At 42.8% G+C, this 23,682-nt stretch overlaps 1 pseudogene; it reads left to right on the top strand.

The window, feature by feature from the left end:
* LOC123363617 overlaps nucleotides 1-23,682 on the top strand; it is a 123,172-nt pseudogene that overhangs the window by 64,739 nt on the left and 34,751 nt on the right.

The following is a 23,682-nucleotide window of genomic DNA, read 5'->3' as shown; positions in this document are numbered from 1 at the left end:
ACATAGCTATCTCTTAAGTCTGAGCTTTTGCCTGTCTTAGAGGGGATATTTTCAGTGTGATCACAGAAACTGAACACAAGTATTTAATCAGGAAGTCCATTGCAAGCCTACTCAGCCTTTAGGTCCCAGGAAACACCTGACCAGAGGTCTTTTTTATTTGGAGGGGCCAAAAATGTAAAGGAGAATCTTAGCTTTCCCTGAAATAAAAGTCTGTTTCTAGCTCATTTTTGTGATGGTAGCCTTGTCGATGTAAACTGACATCAGCTGAGGTAAGTCAATCACTTAGGTTATAAGGAATGAGCAGCTGGGCTCATTCCTGAAACACAAGGCTGAGGGACCTGATGATTTTCTCTCCAGTCCTTAGCTGAAAACACATTCTTCTATGTAAAATGACCTCATTAAATGTGAGAGTATGTCCAAAGAATCCTTGCGCCAGCCCTATGTATAGCGATGTGATAATGGAGAACTGGGATTGGCATTTTGTTGCTTTACACCAAACATGACCATCTTGCAGGCTTGCTCAACAAATGCTTAGGTTGGCTCTGGTTTCAGAATCAAATCCAGAAAATAGATGTTCAAATTTCCCACTGGGATATGCAAGTGGAACTTCCATTTGAACTGATGAAATTTGCATATGGATAGCCAAAGTCAGAATTTTGCCTCTGGTGCTAAGCCAAGGGACTCGTGCCGTTTCTATCGAATAATAGGGCTATAATCACTGCTAGATAAGAATGTGAGAATTGTCTAGCCTCTAAGGCTTACACATATTTTTCAACCCTTTAAAAATTAAAAAGTTATTGAAGGGCAAGAGCTGACCACTGAGAAGAAGGAAGGCAGGCTGGTGCAGATCCACTATATTAAGCCTCCTTAAAACCAACACAAAACTCAGCTGAAGGTTCGTGAATATCTGCACTACTGTTGACAAGGCAAGACAGAGATGAGTGATTCTTTCAAGCCTTCTACATCTGCCGTGTGTGTGTGTGTGTGTGTGTGTGTGTGTGTGTGTGTGCGTACACACACGCACAACCAGAGCTCCCTCTTCTTCCACTACAGGGATACCAACAATGAGACCTGATTGGAAATTTTCCAACAGAACAGAGTTTGTTGCAAAATGGCAATGACTCAAACCTGAGAAGTTTTGTGACAACACTTTAGGTTAAATGAAGTTTCGCTGAGTCACAAGCAGAGCTCCAACAGAACCCTGTTATTTCCTTGCCAGCTCACTTAGTGGGCTGTTGGGGACAGTCTGCCCCAGGGCCAGGGACCCCAAGGCTTCCCGGCTTCCAGTATCAGAATGAGGAACCTGGAAACCCTGGTAGCCTTGGTTCTGACTGTGGCTTGTCTTCTAGCTCTATAGCCTGGAAGTCCTGAAAATGTCAGTTCTCAGGACATCCAGGCTCTCTCCTGCTGAGCTGGGAGCCTGAAAGCCCTGGGACCCCTGGCTCCGAGCTTAGTGTGGGTTCCAGGTTCCTGCCACTGGAACCAGGAGTGTGGCAGCCCAGGGAGCCTTGTGAGCCTCAGGCTGCTTGACTCTTGGGTCAGCTTGCTGCCCAAGCTGCAGAAGTTGGTCAGACAGTTGGCTTGGGAGTTTGGAAGCCCTCTGGGCCCTGTGGTCTGCCCTGGAGCTGGGGGACAGTGGAATCTAGGGAGCATATTTGATTTTGGAAAGACTGTGTTTCCAAAATGGAAATGTTTGGACTCTCCAGTTTGCAGGAATTTTTGAAATGGCAGAATTTCCCCATGAACTGGGAATTCCAAATTTCATCCAGCTCTAGCACCAGCAACACATGAGCTGCTTCTGGTGCTCACAAAAATAACACAGGATTGCAGCCGGCCCAGGAAGAGAAATTCCGAGTGCTGGAATGCTGATGGTCTTGATTAGGGATAGTAGATATGCATCTGAGACACAGAAATACAGGACGGAAATGGACCACCTGGGTCATTGAGTCGTTCCCTGCTATCACAGGCGACCCATCATACAATCCCATTCGTAAATTTATCAAGCTGCAACTTAAAGGTAGGTAGGTTGTTTGACCCCACTACTTCTATTGGAAGGTTGTTCCAGAACCTTTTTCTAATTTCCAGCCTAAACTGATTCAGGGCAAGTTTATAATAATTTGTTCTTCAAAGTGGTTGTTAGTTTTAAATGAAGCTGCCTTAAAAACAAACAAACAAACAAACAAACATATCCCCCCACCCCCAAAATCAACAGCTGTGCTCTGATTGCAAACAGAACTAGCAAATCAGCTCCAAGATATTAAAATATAGAATTCTGTGAATTACAACAGAGAATTCCAGGAACTAGTGGAGTTTATGGGAAAAATTAACTTCCAAACTATTGGGCCCAGATTTGTTACAGGAAAAGATTGAACACAATTGTACCACAGTAATTACTACTGATTGGAGGTGCCAGGAAAGAACCCTAAATCACAATCTGAAAAAAATGTATCTCCATTATAAAAGTATTAGCACTGTTTAACCCCTGCGATGCACCAAAGAAGAGAAACACTGTAGAGAGATTTAACTGATGAAGACATTTCTGTCTCTATTTTATTGCTGGTTAAGTTTTGGGTACTTGAAAAATAATTGTTTGTCTCAGGAGTCACTTCAACAATGCAGTTACCAAAGAAAATCTCAAAGCAGATGGATCCAATAATGAGCTGGCGAAAGTAAAATAACATTGAAGAAATTCAAGAAGGTTCTGTGATTTTTAAAAGCAGGGAAACAAACTCTCTCCCTTGTACCTTAAAATATGGTGGGCCTGTGATGATGTTTATAAACCAGGACTTTGCTTATTCTGCTTGCATGTTATATCCCTTTATCGTACCCGTCTTCTGTCTTGTCTGCTTAGGTTTTATGCTCTTAAGAGCAGACACCATATTACTCTGTAGAGCACCTACCACAGTAAAGTCCCGTTCTTGGTTGACCTCTAGGTGCTCCTTCAGTACAAATAATGATGTTGGTAATGATGTGTGACCAGTCACTTGGTAAAATATAGTGCCTTAATAAGCGTGTCTTGATGTGTTCTGATTCTTCATATGTTTTGGATAATATTAATTTTTCTGATTTTTCATTTCTCCTTTTACTAGTCTGCATCTTTCTCTAGCTCTCACCAAGTAATTTCCCAGAGCTGTTCGCTTGTTTGCCTTAACAAAAATTAAATGTAGAGAAGCTTTGCGCTTTCCCCTCTGGCTCTATGGCACTATCTTCAGGCTAAGATTGTGCCTTTAGGGCCCTGCCCTACACTGCGGGAGAGAGCAGAGCTCCACCACCTTATTGAGTACATGATGCTATACATGGCCGCTATCTCTTACAAAATGGTAAGAGCTAGGTTCTCTCCTGATTTACACCCTGGGCAATCCCCTTCATTCCAATTCATGCAGATGTGGTTCCAGTGATTGGGAACTGCATGGGGGTGGGTTTGGTGTGTGTGTGTGTGGGGGGGGGGCAGTTAGCACACTTCCAGCTGCTGGGCTCAAGTAGCAATTGTGGTACAGCTGTTCCACAGCACGGTAGCTTTTCTTCAGGTTGTGTGTGTGTGGAGTTAGCCCCTCAAAAATCCATTGCAGTTCACTTGGAAATAGCTGCTGACTTGTACATGAGTTTGTCACATTTCCCCCCATGTGCACAGGATATGCACTGAAATGCTTACTTGCTTCTTATTCTGGCAGCATTTCCATTAGGGAGCATGATAAAGGTCTAACGGCTGCAGGGTTTCTCCAACACAAGGAAAATAATGTTATGAATAAATGTAAACTGAGTGCCAAGAGAAACTTAATAAATAACAATAGCATCCAAAATTGAATAAAACATTAATTTACACAAAGAAAATGTAGGCTACAGAAGAGTCTCTTCAATGGCATATCACTTTCTTCAGCCAACCAGTCTTTGAATAGATATACAGTCCTATTGAGTTTTTGTCCTTCTGCACTTCCCAGTAGCTTATGGGGTCTCTTTGTTGGTGGAGATGGATCTCATGTTCTGCATTGATCTTTGGCTTGCTATGAGCTATTGTGAGGCATCACGAGTTTGTGACATCGGGCTGTCTGATTCAAATTCAGTATCCAATGGAAAATGACAGCTACAGTCTGGTCTCCAGTGAACCCGTCAGATAGTGCCTTTGTCACATTCCTACTTCACAATGTGCAGTGTGAGTTTATATCTAAATACAAAACCTCTGCCTCATTGGCCAGGAACCCCAGAGCTGGAATCAGTTACAAGCATTTTGACTTTTTATGCTGTGTGGCAATCGTCCCCAAGAGACTGTATGCCAACTGCGGGTAGCCAGAGTGCAGCATCCCTTACCCTCAGCATGTACCCCCTACAGGGTAGGTTCAAGGGAGGGCACAGGAGCTGATTATGGCAGCTCCACACCCTTTGGGAGCTGATGTATGCCAGGGATCCAATATCAGATCCAGCCACTGTCCAGCCCTTTTTCACTACCAGAGTTGAATCTGATCCTATGTGTTTGTGACAGTTCTTGGGGCACCCAGAACGGTGAGACACCTTCATAGCCCCTGCCTCCGGCATGAGGGAGTCTTTCTTGTGCCTGGCTGGATGTCAGCTCTGTAACACCACCAGCTCTTCAGCTACTTGAGAGCTTTCCTCTGGGCTATGCCAGCTCTGTCTTTGCTTTGTAGGTTAAAAGTAAGTGCACCACAGTCCCTAAGTCCCTTTGAATCATTCCCCTGGATATCCAGCCTCTGACACTAGCCACTCACAGAAATCCCAGATGATCTGCTCCTAAAAGCAGTGTCCCCAGTTTACCAGTGTTACCTTAAATTACCGCTCCTGTAAACTACACAGCACTTTTGAGCACTTATAATGAAACAAAAATAGGTCTATTTAAGAAGGGTAAAGACTTAACTAGAAATGAGGGACAGTGATGGAAATGGCTACAATACAAAACAAAATAATAAAACGCAAACCTGACTCTACTCTTATTCATTGTTATCTTCCCTATCTAATAAAGTCGGTTTTCTCCTGCCCCACCTCCCAAAGTTCACTCTGTTGCAGAGCAGGCTGGTTCCACAAAAAGCAGGTCCCAGACGTTCATGAAAACATCCCAGCTCCACATGGGGTTTTCCTCAGTGAATGGATAAAGACTGCTTCTCCCTCCCGTGTTACACTGAAAACAGCCTTTTGTTTCTATTCTATTCTATTTAATTCTTGTTATAATATTTTTTTAACCATTAAGTGATTTTGAAGCTATGCCTCTGATGATTTCACACTGCATGTCTTAGTATTGTGAAAGGCTAAACAATAGAGCTTTGCATTACATCACCAGCTAAACAGGATGGGATGACAGCCCCAATGGGGCCATCACTCAGCCACATTATCTCCTGGTGACTAACTTTTACTCCAAGTCTCTAAAGCATATTTTCAATATAAATACAATATTCCTTAAATATTACCCACACACATCTGGCAATGATTATAAATCTTGACAAGTTACAAGCCTTCTGTAGATACTGTACATATTATGCTTTATGGATAAATATCTTGTAAGATGTGCTTGGTGTAGTGAGTTTGTCAGCTCTGAGGTGAGAGTTGTTTGCTAAGAACAGGGGACTCTTTGCCAAGGGGGTCTCTGTGCCACAGTACTCCCTTCTGTTCATTTTCAGGGTCAATTTTTTGCTCTACATTACTCTTTTTTTTCTCCTTGATTCTGGGGTTCCCTATCTTTTCCGGCTTCTAAGCCCTTTTCCCTTGTTGTGCTTAAGGCTCCTCTCTCTCTGTGTCTTTCATGACCTTTCCACTGTACCTACTGATATGATCACTTACCTACCTACAATGCATCCTGAGGCTGCTCAGTGAATCAGTTCTACTTTTCATTGCTGTCACTGGTCTTTGCTACTGCTCCTGCCACCACCCTTCATCTGAGTTCGTTCATTTGCACTTTCTATTTCCATCCATCTTGTCTGCCTACCCGCTAAGGCTATGTCTACACTGACAGCCGCATGGGCAGACGTACCTGAGCTAGCTTTGATCTGAATAAGACGGGCAGCAGTACAGGCTGTACAAATCCGCTCAGGAGCCTGGGACATACTTGAGTGGCTAGCCCATGCTGCTGCGGCTTCACTGCTGTTGTTGTTCAAGCTAGGGCAGGTATGGCTACTTGTAGGGTGGGGGTGGTGTCACTGCAGGAAATCTAAGTGATTTAGGACTCTAGGGCTTCAGCCAAAAAGTAGTAATTGATGATCTGTGAGATTAACAGGCCAGTTTTAAGACCATTACACATCACAGCTCTGGAGAATGTTGGGGGGGAGGGGGAGTGTAGCAGCAGCCCTCTCTGACTGCTGCACTCCTCCTCCGCAGGTTTGGCAGCTGGTTCTATGTAGTCATAGATCCACTGGCCTCGTCTCACCCCAGACACCATCCGTGTGCCAGGATGCAGAGAACACAGCTCCACAGCACACTAGTGCTGGGGGACCCACATGCTGTCCTACACAGCAAGCAGGACCACCTGGCCTCCTCTGCATCGAGTGTCTTCAGCAGCTCTTCTTTAGACCACAGGATTTGGCTCTTACTAGATCAGGCAGCCTGGAGGATTTTGTGTTTCAGACAAACAAACAAAAACCCAATGCCGTTCAAATGAAAAGAGAAATTAGTGTTTTGTGATCAGGGCTGACAAAGAACTTCTGATGTCTTTTAATTGCGCAGAGAGGGCCAAAACTCCTCTCACTAATGTCCATGCCGTTTTACTATTTGTAATGGCTTATAGAAGGTGCTCAACTGACAGCACCAGAGTTAAAGTGGTACAAAAAAATAAAGTACTTTGCCATCCAGCAGCAACATGGCACTTTTTTCCCTATTTTCTGAGTTTCACCTCCAATCAGCTTCTGCGTTCCAGGAAAACAAAAAAGGCGGACTTTAAATACTCTGTGACAATGACTTTTTGATTACAAGAAGTACAAAAGGCAACCATTCTGAGACAGGGATAACCACTGAGCAGAAAGACACTAAGTCTGCTGGAGCCTAGGAGAAGAAGTGTGTATTGTACACAGGAACAACACTACTCGTTTTAGGTAAGGTTGCAAAGGAAAAGAGAAAGTGGTAAGGAAGAAAAGAGAAAGAAAGAAAAAAGGGAAACACATAAGAAAAAGAGAGAGTTATCTCTGGGCCTGATCCAAAGCCCATTGAAGTCAGAGAGAGACTCCCATTGATTTCAATGGGCTTTGGGTCCAACTCCAATGTGCCTTTTCTCATACAAGGCAGCCTTGTATGAAAAAATCACATATACTCCAAAATATAGAGGGACATACATTTTTCTAAAGCTGGCATTGTAACAGAGGTCCTATGTTGCAGTATCTTAACTTTGGCTACCACTAGGTTTGTTCAAATCCATGTGTTTTTTCTTTTTCTTTTGATTTCCGTCCCAGTTTAGTCATAGTACGAAGAGGGCAGAATTCTTCAGAACTGCAAAATAAAGTGTTTTAAATCCAATTTTCCCCATGGCTTTGTTTTTCGAAATTGCCTGAGTTCCAAAGAATCCTTGGACATATGTTTATAATTTCCCCAATGAAAGAACACCTCCGGTGTTCCCCAGAACTGCTTACAGCTAACCCATACATTAGACTCAGTCCAACAGATACAATATGAAGAGATCTTTCTCACAGATATCAGTTGAACTGACTCATGCGCAGATGACAGCTTTGTGTGAGTGATACTCCGCTACTGATCTTAAAAACTAACAATTTTTCCACAAAGATTTGGGGTGCAGCTTTCTGAGCAGCTGGAATTAAAATGGGAGGTATATACCGGTGCCCACCTCTGGGAAAACTCTCAGTGCTGGGCTAGATTATGAGCAGAGGAAAGAAGGCTCAAGAAACTCTCCACTCCCACCACCTTTGCCACCTCTATACTGTGTCTAGTGATAATTCTTGCACTGACTGAGTGGGCTGCACTAGATTAGTGCTGACATTGGCCTGTTGAAATTAATTCATCACCCTGTGAAACAAATACAACTCGCCTTTCCCACTCCCTCTCCTCCATCCATCTCAGACCCCAAAACAGCTGATGTTTCTTCAGTGGTGGTTGCTGCTTGCAAATCACTGTAGCCTTCTGGAAATGGGAGTAATATTGCTTGATCAGTTTATTTGTAGATGTAAATGTGTCATGAAGTAAAGTGGTGTGTTTCTCTCACTTTCTGGCAGGGTGAGCAAGGAGATCGTGGTGAACCTGGTTATCCAGGAGATCCTGGCCTACAAGGCTCACAGGTAGCAGAAAGAAAGCCTGAGTTATTTTGCATGACATGTGTGGAGAAAGCATGCTGTTAGGTTCAATTTTCTATTTTCCTTTTGGAATATTTTGTTCACACCAATTTCAAATAACCTGGGTGGCATATTAGCAACATTATAATTTTTTTAAAAATGTCCTTTATCCACCAGGGTCTAAGAGGATTACAAGGGATCAGAGGCCCTCCAGGACCGCAAGGAATACCAGGCCTTCGGGTTAGTTTTAAAGAATATATCCTTATTTTGCACCTTTTGCTTGTCAACTTCTGGACAATTATATTTGGATCTTTGTAAATAAGGTCTATGTAAGTGGAGGATTTTTTTTTGCTATAAAGCCTAGTAATGAACATCCAAATGAGAAAGTTACACTAGTCATTTTAGACCTTGATAATATGGTGCCAAAATAATAGACTTGAAAGCAAATGTTGGTTTGTAAATCAGGAGAGAAGAGAAACTTTGTGTTATTGAGCTCTTTCATGGTTACAGTGAAAACACTTACGTCCAGATTCTGTTCTGTTATCCTGGTGTATACTGCAGTAACTCCATTGCTTGCTCTGGGCATATACCAGTGTAACTAAAGGCAGAATCTTACCCTTAGTTAGTAAGAGTTTTCATTTGGGAGTGGCTATAGGGACTTGCCCGTGAAATTCAAGCCTTGTATTCTGATGAAAGAATAGTGGACAGCATAGATGCTGTGGGCTGAATTCTGTTCTTGCTTACACTGGTTTAACACCATTGACTTCAACAGTGTTACTGCGGAGTTACACCCGTGTAACTCAGTCAGGATCTGGAGCAATAGATCAAGATTTAGGCATAAACTTCAATTGTGTGATGAGACTCGTGCTTTCAGATCCAGTTACTTTGTGTATGTGTAGCCTCTATGATGCTTTAACAAATAATATCTTAGGAATATTGGAACTCTCAAAGTGTTTACATGGAAAAGAGAAAAGAATTTGCATGATTGTCTTTTGCACATCACTATTACTGTGATTCCCGAAAGCGTTGAGAAATGCCACTGGATGGGCCAAATGTAATGAATACTTCTAGAGCCATTCCAAGCTCTGGCGAACATTAGTTTTTCTCTAATGCACCCTTTAATTTGTGTTTCTGATTGTAGGCTAATCCAGGAGCGCCAGGTGCTGCAGGCGCTCCTGGGAATCCAGGGCCCAGAGGACCAAAGGTAAGCATTTTAAGAAGTACATTGCATTTCTGCAGCACCTTTCATTCAATGATCTCACTGAACTTACAAACACAAAACCCCTCTGATATTCGTTAGCATTATTATAGTTTACATATGGATAAATATGGGCAGTGAAGCTCAGGCCCAGTGTATTTAGGCACTTAACTCCCTGATTTCAATGGGAGTTAGGTACCTAAATGTCTTTGAGGATCAGGGCCTAAGTGACTTATTCAAGGTTCCCCAATCAGTGGCAAAGCTACAGTAGGATGATACAGGTGGAACCTGACTTCTCATTTCTTGTTCTAATCACTAGATACCTTGGTTCCCATCCTGGCCTGGGTCACTCACAAAAAGCTCTTGTGTGCTGGGGTGCAGGTGTAACCCATAGATGAGTGTGTTACAGTTCCCCCACTATGCCCAATCAAGCAAGACAGTGGCCATCACATCGGAATCCACCAAGCATGCCTACTGTGGGGATGATTAGGTCAAGCGGATATTAGACCAAATGGGTTGAAATCCACATTTTTTGGTCTGATATCATGTTAGGAGGTTTTGATTTATGATTTGTTTCTTTATAAGACTGTTTAGCCCCTCCTTTCCTTTAATTGAATTACCTGTGGTAGAATCTTTCATATGTAGTCTAAATCTATTAAAGAAAAGCAACAGTATAATTTATACATAGTGTTTCATCCAAGGATTTCAAAGTGCTTTACCAATATTACTTGACTCAGCCTCCCAACTTCTCTGAAGTAGGTATTGTTAAACTCAATGTGTACAGAGGTAGCCTGAAGGTAAAGATAGTGGAAGTGAGAAGACCAAAGCTGGGAAAAGAACCTAGGAATTTTAACTCCCTGTCTCCACCCTGTAGCCACCAGATAATGCTGCTTCCTACTGGAATAAGTCACCATCTAAGAAGTGCTGTGCCACATTCAGTCTCCTCAGTTCGGTAACAATGGGAATTTTGCCAGAGTAAGGCCTGTGGGATTTGGCTGCACGTGTGCACACAGGATTGCCTTCCAGTTCCTATGAGACGAAGCCCCTGTAAAAGCTTTGAGTCTGATCTGCTATTGAACTTTTATGACTTGCAGCTTTTAATCTGCAGAAAATGCAAGCACAACTCTTACCTCAGTGACCAAACCCCTTGTACTAAAAACAAAATGCTCCCTGGTAAGCCAAATGTAAAAGTGTAATATCTTTTATATTTAAATTATAATAGGGTGAACCTGGAGATCCTGGTGAGATGGGTCTGCTGGGACCCACTGGCCCAAGGGGGATGCCTGTAAGTCTTGCTCTTCCGATTTGGGTTCTCTGTGTTAACTGCTGGGAGTTGTGAGGCCTTGCAGTTCATCTCATTTTCTTTTTCATTCTATGTTTGTCCATTTGGGATATTTTAAAATCTTTTTGCTCAGTTTTCAGTCTTCCCACTAATATCACAGCCCTCTTGGCTGTATTATGCTGGAGGTAGGACTAGATGATCATCAGTGGTGTGTTGTGGTCTTAGTGTCTATGTATCTTTATTTTGTTGCAAGGAAGACACTTGCGCTTTTTCAGCCACCCATCAGACAGAAGAGTAGAACAACTTATTCTCACCTTCAAGCCACTATCGTACAATCATATTTCTTTGTTATGGAGTCCAGGCAAATGAATATGCCAGTAAGATGCCATCTCTGTACAGGACCAATCCTCTTCTCCTTTCAAGAGCTCCACGGAAAATTTCTCTTGTGGCTTGGAGAGAAGAATTTTGCCTTCAGACCCTGGAGGAAGAGAGAAAATATAAGGAAGGTGTCCCGTAGATTGAAGAAGAGGATATTGGCTTTAGGCTGTATCTTCTCTTGATGGCTTTTGCCATAGCTGCTACACTGTGTCTGTGACACCCTCCACTATAGAATCAGCCATAGCTGCTAAGGGCCCAAAATCATGAGCGCTCCTTTAGGCCAGTGGAGTATTAAATGTACAGCTAATTCTATATTTGAAACTAACCAACAGTATCTTTTCCAACCCATGCAGGGCCTAGATGGCAATGATGGCTATGGTCCTGCAGGAAACAAAGGAGCAAAGGTGAGATGAAGCAGAGGTCTCAGTCATGGAACGTCACGCCTCATAAGATACCAGTCAGATTTATTTGTCATGACCAAGGAAATTTCAGACACTGTCCGAGTCCCTCTCCAGAATGCGAGAGGCTAAGCCCATCCCTGGTTGTGTGTACCTGTGTATCAGGCTTTCTGAATTTGGAGCGGCAGTAGTAGTGGTTACCTCCAGTTCTGGCTCAGTGGCTCCTGGAACATTGCCTTGGTGCAGACACCATTCACAGACTCCCGCAGTCAGTAAGGGTTGGAAGGAGAGCTGTCTCTCAGCCCCAAGTGAGTGGTGGCATGTATCTGTGTCCCTGCAGGAGGAGTCCTGGGAGGGAACTGTTCCCAGGAGCGGCTCTAGCTTTTTTGCCACCCCAAGCACGGCAGTCAGGCAGCCTTCGGCTGTGCGCCTGAGGGAGGTCCCTGGTCCCGCGGATTCGGCGGCATGCCTGCAGGAGGTCCACCAGTCCCGCGGCTTCAGCATACCCGCCGCCAAATTGCCGCTGAATCTGCAGGACTGGTGGACCTCCTGCAGGCAAGCCTCTGAAGGCTGCCTGACTGCCACCCTCGCAGGGACCTGCAGGCCGCCCCCCATGGCTTGCCGCCCCAGGCACGCGCTTGGAACGCTGGTGCCTGGAGCCACCGCTGGCCATTCCTTCCTTGTTGTGAGGGTAAAGTGGGGGATTCAGTTTATTGTACTGACTTTTGGGATACAGCTTATTTCCCCTCCCCCGAGTGCACCCAACCAGCTACTCTAGCAGGTATGTGGAGGGCAGAGCCAAGGGTCTTCCCATTTCCTGCCCCATCCAACCGATTTGTTCATCGAGGGAAGTACTGGTCAAGCTGCTTCCCTGTCTGTGGTGGCCAGAGAGCAGTAGCTATTTGAGGAGCCCTTACTTGGTTGAGCAAGGGTATCAGAGGAGAGAGGGAGAGGGAACTTACATCCCCAAGCGCTTATGCTCAGTAAGGAAGAGCTAGGGGTCATCTAGCCCTAAGTTAATATTTATTTACAAAAATAATTAAATCAGGGGTCGGCAACCTTTCAGAAGTGGTGTGCCGAGTCTTCATTCATTCACTCTGATTTAAGGTTTCATGTGCCAGTAATACATTTTAACGTTTTTAGAAGGTCTCTTTCTATAAGTCTATAATATATAACTAAGCTATTGTTGTATGTAAAGTAAATAAGGTTTTAAAAACATTTAAGAAGCTTCATTTAAAATTAAATAAAATGCAGAGTTCTCCGGACCAGTGGCCAGGACCCAGGCAGTGTGAGTGCCACTGAAAATCAGCTCGCGTGCCGCCTTCGGCACCCTGCCATAGGTTGCCTATCCCTGAATTAACTAATCTCTTCTAAAAATAATAGAAACCATTTACAATAAAAGATCCAAAGTAAGGGCCAGGTCTAAAATTGGTATAATTCTGTGTAGCTCCATTGGAATCAGTCGATAACTCCTCTGCACTAGTTGACGATCTGGCCCTCTAATCTGTGAACTTCTCCCTGGATATTTGTATTTAGTAGTTGTTTTTTGTTTTGTTTTGGGTATGGACACAGGAAGGGGGAAATTTGAGCAAAAACAGCTTGTGACGCTGTCGCTCAATTCCCTTTCCCGAGTAAACGGAGAGATAGCAATGATTTACTAACAAAAAATGTGTAACACATTGCAAGGAACCATTTGTAAAATAATCCAGCCATAACATTTTACAACAATAATAATTCAAAAATCCCACAATATTCATTCCAATCATTATGAATATTTATCACTCGGAATAAAGAGAAAACCCTGCATACAACAAATGATGATAAAAGATTTCTGGACACCATCCACTAAAAACTGGATTTAAGAAATAAGAAAGTCTATCAACAGACAACATTGTAATAATCTTTTCCAAAAATAAATCTGAGGGGAATAGATGAGTGTCAATCTCAAAACTTGCTCTACTGCATCTGCTTTCTTCTGTGTAAAATTTTTCTCTAGTTAATCCCCAACAACTGTTCTATTTAAAGGCCATAAACAAAAAAGAGACAAAAGGAAAGACAAATGTTGGGAAGGAAGGTTTTTCAAAAATATAGAAAGAACGTGCAAGCATACCCACGTTAGCTGTTAATATTGATATACCTCACATTAAATGTTAGATAGTGTGTCATGCACAAACAACACCCTGAATCTTCTCAGTCTTGATCTAAGCATGCATTAATAATTCCTTTTAGTTCAGATGTAAACAAATGGCATACCAGGGGCCATCTTCCTGGTGCCTTTTCTTCTTAGCAAAGTTTCCTAACACCCCCCCCCCCCCCGAGTCTTTTCTTTCATTAAGAGAAAGAGAAAATTCCTTCATAATTTTATGCTAGGCAAACTTCAGCTAAATAATTACCTGTTTTCACCAGTCTGCTGCAGTTAGCCTGAGCTCTCTTAAGGGTGATAATGGCAGCTCCAATAGACATTACTCCCTGGACGTTCTGAATACATTTCTATTGGTTAAATCACTTAACTCCTTGATAGCTACCTTGGGCCTTGTCTATATGAGAATCTCTCTTATTGAACTTAAATCTGTTTTTAAAAGATTTAAACTGGTTGAAAACCTTATGTGGACATGCTTATTGCAATTTAGCTTTAGTCAGTAGCATAGCAACCTGCTTGGCAAGAGGAGCACAGGCTGCAGGAGGGAAGAGTTTGGAGGAGGCACTGGAAGTCAGTTGCTGTGCTCATGGCTAGAATTCTAGCTGCAGTTGCAATATCACTGTAAACAGTTCTCTTAATAAAGAGCCAGTGTAGTTTTACAAGCGTGGAATCCTTTCATGTTATGACCCAGCATGCTGTACATGAAACAAGGAATAGAGGAATTGCCAGACTGGATCAGACCCAAGGTCCATCTAGTCCAGTGTCCTATCCCTGACTGTGACCAGCACCAAATGCTCCATAGAAAAGTTTAAGCCAGGGGCTCTCAAACTGAGGGTCGGGACCCCTCAGGGGGTCATGAGGCTATTACATGGGGGGTTGCGACCTGTCAGCATCCACATCAAACCCTGCTTTGCCTGCAGCATTTATAGTAGTGTTAAATATATAAAAACGTAATTTATAAGGGGGGGGTCCGCACTCAGAGGCTTGCTATCTGAAATGAGTCACCAGTACAAAAGTTTGAGAACCACTGGTTTAAACCCTGCAGTAGGCAGAAGTGAGGTAATCTGCCCATACATCATATCCTTTTCTCTAAGCACTAGAGATTAGTTCTGAAGCATGAGGTTTAATATCCCTTGCAAAAATGTTATTAAATATGTTAACTCTGGATATTTTTGTTACCAGTGTAAATATCCAGTTCCTTTTTGAACAGTTCTTGCCCTCAACAACTTCCTGCAGCCATGAGTTCCACAGCAGAAGGGGGAGCCAGGGCTCCATCCACTCCCTACCCTTTCCCACCCTTTGGGGGACTAAATGGATAGCAATCTGCCTAATCGCTAGGTGAGCTTGGCCAGTTCTAAGCCTTATGTGAGCCATGCAAGGTTCTTTATTTCCCTTCTCCCTCACGGTGTCCCTGGCCAAAGCTGAGGCAGAATCTAATCCAAAAAAAGGTTGGGATCCTCCTAACAACAAAGGGAACAACCTTAAATATAGTAATCCAGAAAGGTTACTATAAATTGTATAGATTCACTAGCTAACTTACACTTCATTAAATGCAATGTCCTAGGAAAACAAGCCTACCATTCAAATGGGAATAAATTATTATGGTAGAATCATGTTTGAAGGATCTCTTGGGCAACCCCCCATTAGTGAGCTTCCTAAATCAGACACGTGCATGGGACAATCCTACACAGACACAGAGCGAATTTTGCTAGTTTCTTTGTCAGGAAAGGATGTACTTTAGCTCTGACTGGTACTCATGGAAGCTATTAACATTTCTTACCTGCAGCCAAATAGCACACAAAAGACTGTGAAATAATTTCCTTCCTTTGAAAAAACAAACACGACAACAACACAACGCTATTTCCGATCTAACACTTGAACCTGAATGCCCCATTGATTGATATAAGGGTGGGGCCAACACATTGGTACCATTAGGAAACAACTCCTGAAAAGTAAGATTTGAACCATATACTATGGTTATATGATCACTAAAATAGAATTCCACTTTATTTCACTAAAAAAAACCCAAAAATTTAATCAAATAGTAATTAGAAGAGAAATAAAAACTGTTGGAAATATTTAAATTGCTGTAGCTTTAAATGGGGCCATTTGAGGCTGAGAAATGGCTGTTGTAGCTTAAATTGACTGTAACTAGAAATCCTTAATTTTTTTCTGATTAAAAACAAAATATCTTCTTCAAATAAGGAGCAGTGAAAAGGTTAATAAAATTTTAAGGTCTGTTTCTCTTTTTCCCCGATACCAGGGAGAATCTGGATTCCCAGGATACCCTGGTCCACAGGTACAATACAATGGATATTTTCTGCTTTTGGTATATGTTGCTTTGCACTGTGTGTGTCTATTTTTTGTGTGTGTGTGTCCTTCACTACAGAGATTCTGGTTTTGATTAACTTGTAGGGAGAAGATGGTGATCCAGGCAGTCAAGGAGATAGAGGGTCCAAAGGAATTAGAGGAAAAAGGGTAAGAATAATAAACACTCTTACTCTTTCTGATAAGTACATGTGAAGGGGGCCTTGAATAAAGTTTCTAGAATTTAGTCCCTAGCCAGAAAGGGACTGAAAATCAGTCTCATTACTTTATTGCTTCAAGGTCTCAGAGGTATGATGATCTCAGGCATATTAATGTTCTTCACTGATTTCTATTACTTATGAGGGCTGTTCTATATTGTATATTACACTATCTTTATTTAAATTGCAGTAGCCAGCTCCTCAACTGGATTTCAATGAAGCTATGGAGATTTTCGTCAGTGATGGATCTGCTCCCATGTCTGTCCTTATAAACATTGAATCAAAAAACTGAAAATTTGACTTGGTAACTATTCTTCAGTTTCTATTTTTAGGGCAATGCTGGCTTTCCAGGTTCAGAGGGAAATCCAGGGGACCAAGGGCCACCAGGACCACAGGTACCACATTTAAAACTGAGTATTAACCTTGGGATTTGGGATTAATCATGCATTTGACAATGCTGCTTACAATAAAATGTAGTTCACTAATCAAGCGTGCATAGACAGATGTATCCTGCCCTCAGCTGTGCCCAAGAAAACCTGGAATGGCATGGGTTTAACTGAGGACAGAATTGTACCTTCCCCATTGTTTTTCCTCCCAGGAAAGATAAAAATTGATTTAAAAAAAATCAAAATTGGATTTTTATTTAACTTAAATACATTTTTCTTTTTAAAAACAAACCTGTTTAAAATTAAATTTGAAATTATGACAACTTGTGTTAAGGCCAACATTTACTATAGTCTATTGAAATCATTTAAATAAATACATATAATGCGGCATCAATGAGGCCACCTCAAATATTAAAGAGTTCCGCTTTTTTAATTATCTACACAACTGGGGGGAATATCATTTATTTCAGTGGGAGTTAGACACTTAATTAAGCTCTTTATTGTCTGTAATATTTTATGAATATTATAATCTGCTTAGGTGTCTAGTGGGATTTTCAAAAGTGACTATCTGCATCTTTAAGCACCTAAATACCTTTGAAAATCTGGTCTGTGATAACCCAAAACAATCTGTGAATTTACTGACTAAATTAATACTTTGTGTAATAACTCTATTAGTTTACATGTAAAATATTTTGATAAGTATAAAAAGTAGGATTTAAGTGGTTTCAAGTAATAACAGACAGAACAAAATAAGTTACCAAGCAAAATAAAAGAAAACATGCAAGTCTAAGCCTAATACATTAAAGAAACTCAATACAGGTAAATCTCACCCTCAGAGATGTTCCAATAAGCTTCTTTCACAGAATAGACTCTTTCTTAGTCTGTGCCCAATCTTTTCCCCTGGTACAGTTCTTACTAGTTCCAGCTCAGGTGGTACCTAGGGGATTTCTCATGACTGGCAGCCCCCTTTGTTCTGTTCCACCCCTTTTATAGCTTTGGCACACGGCAGGAACCTTTTGTCTCTCTGGGTCCCAACCCCTCCTTCTAAATGGAAAAGCACCAGGTTTAAGATGGATTCCAGTACCAGGTGACATGGTCACATGTCCTGTGAGACCTCAAGCCTCCATTCTTCCCCGCCTGGCTTACAGGGACACAGGAAGGCTTACAGGTAAACAGAGCCATTTACAACCAATTGTTCTAGTCAATGGGAGCCATCAAGATCCTAAGCCACCATTAATGGCCCACACATTGCATAATTACAATAGGACCTCAGAGTAATATTTCATATTTCTAGTTTTAGATACAAGAATGATACATTCATACAAATAGAATGACCACACTCAGTAGATTATAAGTTTTGTAATGATACCTTACAAGAGACCTTTTGCATAAAGCATATTCCAGTTATATCCTATTCACACTCATAAGCATATTTCCATAAAACATATGGAGTGCAAGTCACAGGGGGGACTGAGACCTGGAGGTCACCCAGCAGGACCAGTTCCTGAGCTAGGAATAGAACACAGGTTTCTTGAGTCCTAGTGTAGTGCTCTCATCACTACCCCACACTGCCTCCCTAAAGAAAGAATTAACTTACTTTAGGAACTAAGAATTCTATCATTCACCATTTTCAAAAATAATGAGAAATGCAAAAATTAAAGATCTGAATAAATGTATGTTAATCAGTATAATTGCTTAAAAATGTGTGTAGCGATTGTGTATCCTCCTGGTGAGCAAAGGGAAGTACCAAATGTAGTGTGAAGGTTATCCTGAGTTGCAAAGCAACATGTTGTAATGGTTACCAACCAACTAAATGAACCTTTCTTTAAATACAGTTGCAAACTCAGATTAAAATCAGTTATTTAAGTTAAGGTTTCCTCCTTGATGATTTTAGATAATGATTAAAATTGGTGACTTAAATCACTTTTATTTCAATCAATCCTCCCTGTTTTGTCCTTAAGGGAGTCTGTTGCCTCACACTGGAGCGGGATCCTTGTGGGGACCCAGGACAGGGGGGTCCCTCTATGAAGGAAGGGAGCTGCCTGTAATATTTTCCAAATATTATATGTTCCATCCACTAGTTTTATAGTTCCTGTGGTGTTTGCTATATAATTACTTATGGGTAAATTTAGGCATGGGTTAGTTTGTATGTAGACAGGAAAGTGGGCAAACATTGCCGGTAGCTACACATTCACTGATACTTTAAAGACAATATAGGTGTTGATCCCTTTAAAGATTACCTCTGACATGTTGGGTTCAACACTCCTGGCTTGACACAGAGGAGTGGGAATTCCATTCAGATGCTGAAACAAAGAACTTCAGAGTGGATAAAAACATGAGCCCCTGAAAATGAGGAGAAAGAGAAGCAGAGACTGCAGGGGTACAGACTGTCCACCCAGTCCCAGAGATAGGAATGTTTGGATATGTAGGCCTGCCTACATTTTAGATAAGACAGAAGCATGCAGACTGTTCTGTTAAATCCTTTTTCTTATTATGCTGCGTTCCTACAGATAAGATTAAACAATACTTTGTTTTGAAAAGGCTGTTTGGGTCCCTATTTCACACACTAGTCAGAGTTCCCCAAGGGGAGTCTTGCAGGCCAGCAAAATACAGTTGGGCCTGCTGAACAATCATGATTGGTACACAAAGTGCTGTACCCCGGCACCCGGTCTGAGAAGGTGAGAATCGTGGGATTCCATCCCAGAGAGGCGAAGACAAGAGGTCTGTCACCTGGCGGGGTTGCACTCGGATACTGAGAGGGGTCGAATGCGCAGATATATCTAAACCATGACACCCCACTAGCAAGAACTTTGGAAACTAATATAATCCTGAGTGATGCCACTTCACAGCAGCAGCAAATGCTGAGTTTAGGTAACATGCAGGAAAAAACTCTTTGGAGAAAGTACGTCAAAATGTCAGTCTTCATCTCAACTGTACAACAGTCTACAGACATCCATGTCAGGAAATAGTCTGGACAATCACATTGGAAAGTCATAAATAGTTGTCAAGAAAACAACACGTGTGCCTGATTTTTTCTTCTACACCTCTGTCATCATTAAATATATATTAAATATGTTCCTGCTCTTAACATGAGAGTGATTTTCTAATCAGCTGTTAAATTTGTTCCAGGGCACCAAAGGACCAAAAGGCACCATAGCCATGGCAGTATGTAATCATCTCATTTCTAAAACCTGTGCATGCTACATGTAGTTAACAGTTTCAGTTTTTTCCATTTAAGAAGCATTGACTGTACAGAGTTTTCTAATAGCCATTGAAGGAAAGCTTCCTTCATGTGCTTGTTGCAGTATAACAGTTACAGTCCTGTGTGAAATAAATAACCAAGGACTTAGAAACATTTTTTTAAAACCAGGCAAAAGTTTTGCAAACAATTTAAACATTAAAACTCTTTTCTCAGTTATGTGATTTGGACTAGTTTACAGAACCTCAAAAGCAGGGGCGGCTCTACAAATTCGGCCGCCCCAAGCAGTCATGCCCGGGAGGCGCCCCCGAGCCGCGGGAGCAGCGGACCTCCCGCGGGCATGACTGCGGAGGGTCCGCTGGTCGCGCGGCTCGGCTGGACCTCCCGCAGCTGCGGGCGGTTCGCTGGTCCGGCGGCTCCGGTTGAGCCGCCGCAGTCATGCCTGCGGGAGGTCCAGCCGAGCCGCGGGACCAGCGTCCCCTCCGCAGTCATGCCTGCGGCAGGTCCGCTGCTCCCGGGGCTCCGGTGGACCTCCCGCAGGCATGACTGCGGCAGGTCTGCCGGCCCAGCCTGCCGCCCCCCTGGGAAAGGGCCGCCCCAGGCGGGTGCTTGCCCCGCTGGGCTCTGGAGCTGGCCCTGCTCAAAAGGGACTTAGGGATAGACCCTGCCCTCTTATATGGGTGTGCTAGAGTGAGGAAAGAGGGTAAAAGGAGCCTTGACCCAAACACACACTTTTCCAGGGTAAACAGCAAAGTAACTTGGGAGGAGGGAAATGCAAATTCTCCTCTCTCTTTGCATTTCCTTCCTCCCAAGTATTGGCTAGAAAATCGACCCCACACATATTATCCCCCAAAGCCCTTTGACGTTCCTAATACTTTCCAGAGATTGCACTGCTCAGTCTCCTGGAGCAGTTGCATACAATTTCACAACAACGCATACACAATTACATTTTTAATACAACGGACCCTCAAATTATTAAACTTAAATCAATAATGTTTATCTTAACCTGGACAAAGCTTATGGAATTATTGCATGTCTGTCACAAGTCTGGTAGCTAAGGCACATGTCCAAGTCAGGCAAGGTCACTCAGCAGTCAATAGCATGAGCTAAGTAGGGGGTACCTGCTGCTCCTTTTCCAAGGTGCAAAAATATGCCCCTCACAGAATAGTGCTCTCCTCATCTTGTAGAATCCTGCCAAGACTATCAGGTTTCCCCTCTGGCACCCAATCCACTCCTCCAGCAGCACTGGCCAGGCCAATGACTGTCCCATGATCTTATAGATCATAATGCACAGATACATTATACAAAATGAACAGTTCAGAATGTATCTATGTCATACATTTGAGAAAGGTTGAGTGTCCAATGAAACATAGGAAACTTCTACTATAGTGTTAGGGTAAGAGCCTGCTGTCAAGTACACCAGTGTACATCCTGAGTAACGGCACAGACTGTAAGGTTGTAACTTTGGATTTATGCAGGGTTAAGTGAGCTCAGGACTTGGGACCTGATCCAGTTCCCACGGGAGTCAATGGAAAAAGTCCCATGGATTTTCCAGTGGGAGCTGGCTCTGGCTCTTGGCCCTTAACCATCTTTTCATTTTTCCCTCTGCAGCCTTGTAGACTTGTTAATTTCACACGAGAAAACTGCCGTAAGTACTGGTTTTATTTATTTTCCCCTTCTGGAATTTGCATAACCATATTTTTTAAATGGAATCATACTGGGCAACTCAGTGGCTCAGGGGATGGATCTGAGGCTCTAGGGGGCTGGTATCAGTCTGGCACAAGCTGGTAGTGACTGAAAGTTGTTACCTCTGGTGGCTATTCAGCAATGTATGAGAAACGAGTTTGTACTCCCTGTTTATTTTTTCTGTGTCTGAATCATTAACCATGGTCACAGTCCTCGTTAATGAGCAACTCAGCACAGAGGCCATGGACTGAATACGCTGTGGAAACTGAGCTACCATCTCCTGCAGAGAGCTGACCCTTCCAGGTATAGGCTGGGTCACCTTGATGGACAGTTCAGGGAATCTTGCACTGCCACTGCCTGTGCTGTACCCATTCCATGGATAAATACAATGTGTTAGCCTCCAGGGCTACCTTGCACTTGCATGTACTATACTCATTTTAAAAATATAAATGAGATACACATGGAGTCAATATAGATTTCAGCCCATCCGTTTTACATTTGATAACACTGTCAAACTCATTAGGGAAAAAAGTAAAGCTATAGAAATGTATCATTTCAACTATGCCTTTGGAAAAATATATATATATACATGTTGTATCCCACCCACTTTTGAAGCTGGGAATTGGCAACATGGGATAGTTCTCTGTTCACTCCCTCTGGGGCACCGGGCCTTGGCCACTGTCAGAAGACAGGATACTGGGCTAGATGGACCTTTGGTCTGACCCAGTATGGCCGTTCTTGTGTTCAATTTTACCTGCAAGCCCAACATTCATTTCCTTTGTATAAAAACCAAACCAAACCCCCACTCTCACTAGCAGCCACCCCTGTGCTTATGTTATAATTAGCCTTTTGATGGTAGTGGCAGGTAATCACCCCTCTACGGGGACTGAACTTTTGACTTTGCAAGCTGTACTGGCTTAAAAGCACAAGCTCTCCCTTAATTGGCTCTCATTAATATTTCCTTCCTCTTTGTGTCTCTCTCATTTGGGCTAACCTGCTCTCCAAAGTACCTTGCCCAAGTAACTCCACTAGATACTGAGGAACTCTGTGCTGGAGAGGGGAAAGTACCTTCCTATCACCTGCCCCTCAGCCATGGAGCCCCCACCCACCTGTGCAATAGAACACACACAACCTCCACACCTCTGGGCTCTGGGCCACGTAGGAGGTAAATACCCTAAGCATGGCCTCCTTAAATTCTACTCAGCAGAACTGCACCTGTTTGACTGCTGTAGGGTCCTCTGCACCAGTGGATAGGAGAAGAGAAGGTACAATTTCCCCCTTGATGACAGAAGCAAATAATATAGATTCTGTGGCCCATCCAAAGGTTCAAGCAGCTTTGAATCAGGCTCTTTATTCAAAGCAAGGGTATCACATAGATTCATAGAAATATAGGGCTGGAAGGGACCTCAAGAAGTCATCAAGTCCAGCCCGCTGTGCTGCAGCAGGACCAAGTAAACCTAGAACATCCCTGACCAGCTTGTCCAGTTTGTTTTTAAAAGCTTCCAGTGATGGGGACTCTATGACCTCCCTTGGAACCCTATTTCAGAGATTAACTCCCCTTATAGGTTGAAAGTTTCTCCTAATATCTAGCCTAAATCTCCCATGCTGCAGATTAAGCCCATTACTTGTCCTACCTTCAGTGGCTATGGAGAACAATTGATCACTGTCCTCTTTATAACAGCCCTTAACATATTGGAAGACAGTTCTCAAGTCCCCCCTCAGTCGTCTTTTCTCAAGACTAAACATGCCCAGTTTTTTACCTTTTCCTCATAGGGCAGGTTTTCTAAGCTTTTTTATCAGTTTTGTTGCTCTTCTCTGGACTCTTTCCAATTTGTCCACATCTTTCCAAGCTAAATTGTGGCACCCAGAATTGGACACAGTACTCCAGCTGGGGCCTCAGCAGTGCCAAATAGAGCAGGACAATTACCTCCTGTGTCTTACATACAGCACTCCTGTTAGTACACTCCAGAATCATATGAGTCTTTTCTGCAGCTGTGTCACATTGATGACCCATTCAGTCTGTAGTTCACTATAACCCCCCCAGGTTCCCCTGCAGCAGTACTACCACCTAGCTAGTTATTCCCCATTTTGTAGTTGTGCATTTTATTTCCCCCCCAACTATAGTACTTTGCACTTGTCTTTATTGAATTTCATCTTGTTGATTTCATATCCATTCTCCAATTTGTCACAGTCATTTTGAATTTTAAAGCTGTCCTCCAAAGTGCTTGCAACCCCTCCCAGCCTGGTGTCATGTACAGATTTTATAAGCATATGCTC

The sequence above is a fragment of the Mauremys mutica genome, chromosome 2 (genome assembly GCF_020497125.1).
Source record: "Mauremys mutica isolate MM-2020 ecotype Southern chromosome 2, ASM2049712v1, whole genome shotgun sequence".
Lineage (NCBI taxonomy): Eukaryota > Metazoa > Chordata > Testudines > Geoemydidae > Mauremys > Mauremys mutica.
This window is presented reverse-complemented; position numbering and strand designations above follow the sequence as displayed.